This window comes from Trachemys scripta, chromosome 6 (assembly GCF_013100865.1).
Source record: "Trachemys scripta elegans isolate TJP31775 chromosome 6, CAS_Tse_1.0, whole genome shotgun sequence".
NCBI lineage: Eukaryota > Metazoa > Chordata > Testudines > Emydidae > Trachemys > Trachemys scripta.
Genome location: NC_048303.1, coordinates 128,745,767 through 128,749,532, shown reverse-complemented (window position 1 = coordinate 128,749,532; position 3,766 = coordinate 128,745,767).

Here is a 3,766-nt window from a genome sequence, read left to right as displayed (position 1 = left end):
GCAGATGGCTCATTTCTTTCTTTCAGGGAATGAGAATGGAATAAACAGGAGGAGAGAGTCTCCACCTTAGCAAAGATGGATTCTATTGATCCTAAGCTACCTTGCTTTTTCAGGACAAAAGTCTTCTAATACAGTGGGGTTTTCTGCTGCCTTTATATTATACCAACTATCTAACTTTGATCCTCATTTAACAAAGTATCCTTCTGGCTTCTATGCAGCAGAACCACCCACAGACAGCTTACATGACAAGAAGCTGCACACGTGGGCTTCGCTCCCAGCAGAGAGGTGCATAACTGCATTCTGACTACCTTAGAAAACAGGTTGAAGCCACCCTGAAGAAAGGATCAATACAGGCTTCTGTGTGCATCTTTAATAAATTACTTCCAGCTGTCCCCCCACTGTATTACTAGGTCTAGCAGCAGCAGCACTCCAGCTTCACACCCCCCCCACCACCACCCTCCTTTTCTCTTCTCTCCCCCCTCCTACCTCCCCAAGATAGCTAGTTTGAGCTTAAAGCACCACTTAATTCAAACTAGATATTTGTGTATGGGATAGGATTCAGGTTGGGGCAACATTCAAGATCTACTTCAAGCTAACACTGCAGTGAAAACAAGCCTTTAGACCTGTCAGTGGGTACGTCCAGACTATCCGCTGGATTGGCGAGTAGCGATCGATATATCGCGTCTCGTCGATGCGATATATCGATCCCCGAACACGCTCCCATCGACTCTGGAACTCCACCAGGGCGAGCGGCAGTAGCGGAGTCGACGGGGGAGCCGCAGCCGTCGATCCCGCGCTGTGAGAACAGGAGGGAAGTCAAAATAAGATAAGTTGACTTCAGCTACATTATTCCCGTAGCTGAATTTGTGTATCTTACATCAACGCTCCCCCCCAGCCACCCAATGTAGACCAGGCCAATGTAACAAACTGTGTGCTGTTTTCATTTGAGATAACGCAGTTTCCCGCAAACAATCACCAGTATCTTTAAAAGCTGTCTACAGTTCTTTGTTTTCATGGTACAGTCTTATTTCTATGCACTTGTTCCAAAATACAGATTTAATTTTGTTTTCACACACAAACATTTGCTTGGATCTCTAGTGCACTATTTCCTATCTTCATCTTTGTATTGAATGCTTTATTCCTAAAGGAGTCTTTGGAACCACGATAACTTCCCTATAACTAATAGACAGTAGGTCCAGTTCAGACTGTCATCTGCTGGGTGGTATTCTTAAGAAGGCAACTGAATTATCAACTTGTGATGGACCCCTTTGAGTTGTTACATCCCCAGCAGCTTTGTCTTTTGGTTCATACTGAGCTACGAGAAGATGCACCAGAAGTACTTCATCATAAAGAAACTATCCCAGTTGGAATAGGTCCTGTTCATTAAAACTGCAGTGTTCGGTTCCTGTTAGTTTGTATGGTTGTATAGTTTTTACTTCATCAGACATAGCAATATTTTAGAGAGCAGAGTGGTTACTTTCCTACCTCTACAATTGGCAATTTAGACGTTTCTGGGGATACTTGTGCTCTTTTACATCAGCCAGTCATGGAGCTGAAAATGAAAATATTTAAGAAGGATCATCTGTACCTCATGTGTCCTTACTATGCTTTAACACAGGGACCTGCAAGCCCTTAGCCTTCTTTTTGGAGAAAGCCCCCCCTCTAACACACTGTAAAGTGCCCTTTCTCTTCACCCCTCCCCTGGTTCTTGTCACGCAGACAGCAGAAGTCCAAAGTGCATCTGGTCACCACCTGTCAAAAAGGGTATTGCAGAATTAGAGGAGTGATGAGAGAGGAGGCAAGAATGATCAGGACAGTGGTTCTCCCCAGAGCTTGTCTTGATGGCCATGTAATAAGAAAAATCTGGGTTTGTGAAACCATCAGCTTGAAGAATTCATTGAGTTCTTTGGTACAGACGGATGCTTGATCTCCAAGTGGCTCAGTGGTCCTGCCTTTACTGGTTGTGCCTGTAGCTGAACCTTGTGCCAGCTACTGCCACAGCCCCTTTGGATTACTGCAGTAGCTGACAAGCAGTTGGAGGGGGTGCTTTGCAATGAGTGCTGGAAAGGAAATTCAGGCTGCAGGTGAAAGATCCATAGAAGGGTGACGTTCCCCTCTGGTGTTATCCGGTGATCTGCTAGGTCACTCCAATCCTTGACTCTGGGAGCCAGCCTTACCCTGCTCTGCTGTGAGAACCCCACTCCTGGGCTGGTAACACACAGCCTCTGGCATGTAACTGCGCCTTGGATTGTGCAACCGAATGACACCAGCCAATATCTCCAGTCCCAGACACAACCCTAGGAACCTCAGTCTTGCAATGTCCAGTTATCCCTTCTGGACACTGCAAGCTTATAGGAGTTCATCAATTTACCAAAGAAATGTATATGTACCAGGCTTGTTATCCCAACGGGAGTCTCTGACACGCTTTAAACCAAACGCACTGCTTCAGGTAGAACAAACAGATTTATTAGCTATAAAGAGATTTTAAGTGATTATAAGTCAAAGTACAAGAAGTTGGATTTGGTCAAATGAAATAAAAGCAAACCACTTTCTAAGCTGCTTTTAATACTTTCAATGCCCTTACAAACTTAGCTGCTTCTCACCCCAGGCTGGCTGGTTGCTCTGCAGCTGGGAGACCCCCATTGATCAGCTCTTGGTGGGGGCAGGGCCGGCTCCAGGCACCAGCCTGGCAAGCAGGTGCTTGGGGCGGCTGCTCCGGAGAGGGGTGGCACGTCCAGGTATTCGGCAGCAATTCGGCGGACGGTCCCTCACTCCCGCTGGGAGCAAAGGACCTCCCGCCGAATTGCCGTCGCAGATCGCGATCGCAGCTTTTTTTTTTTTTTTTTTTTTGGCTGCTTGGGGCGGCCAAAACCCTGGAGCCGGTCCTGGGTGGGGGTGTCTGTAGATGTAGGTGGGAGAGAGAGAGCATGGCAAACATCTCTCCCTTTTACCATGTCCTTTCTTCCCTCTTGGCTTTGCACCCCCCTCCCCGCCCCTTCAGGGTCAGGTGAGCATTACCTCATTGCAGTCCCTGACTGACCAAAAGAAGGGGGGTGACTCACTTGAGAGTCCAACAGATCCTTTTGTTGCTGCCTATGCCAGCATCCTTTGTTCCTGTGAGGCTGGGCTGGGTTTGTCCCATACATGCCCTGATGAGGTGTGAACTGCCCCTCTGCTCTTGGAGAGTTTTTACCTGGGCTGATTTTAAGCCATGAAGACACATTTTCAGCCTCATAACTATATATATGAAATTACAACCTGTAACATCACTGTAACAACAATGCTCAGTGCATCATGAGTCTTCCAAAGACACCTGACATGACACACTTTGCATTGGATACCACACAATCATTTTACAAGGATGAACATGGGGGTGTCGGGTGTTCCCCTGATGTACAGAGTGTCAGACCTCCCCACTTTGTTTACTGCAAGAGGGTTAGTCACTGACTAGCTTGAAGGCAGTTTATGTTACAGTTCTCTTGGCACCCAGCCATCAAGGCCATGAGACAGCATGCCTCAGTTTCCCCATTCACACACAGCAAGTCAGATTTTTAATGGTTTCTCTGCTGTGATAAGCTTTAAGCCTGTTTACAGATATTAATTGAAAAGTAGCATTAGCATAAGGTTTAACATCCATGTCAAAATTCTTATCCCCAGAACTTAACATTAATACCAAAATTTTTATCACAGATGGGTATTTACAATCATCTTTATGATGCCACGCCCTCTGTTCAGATAATGTAGTTTGAGGCTATTTTGTTCATTA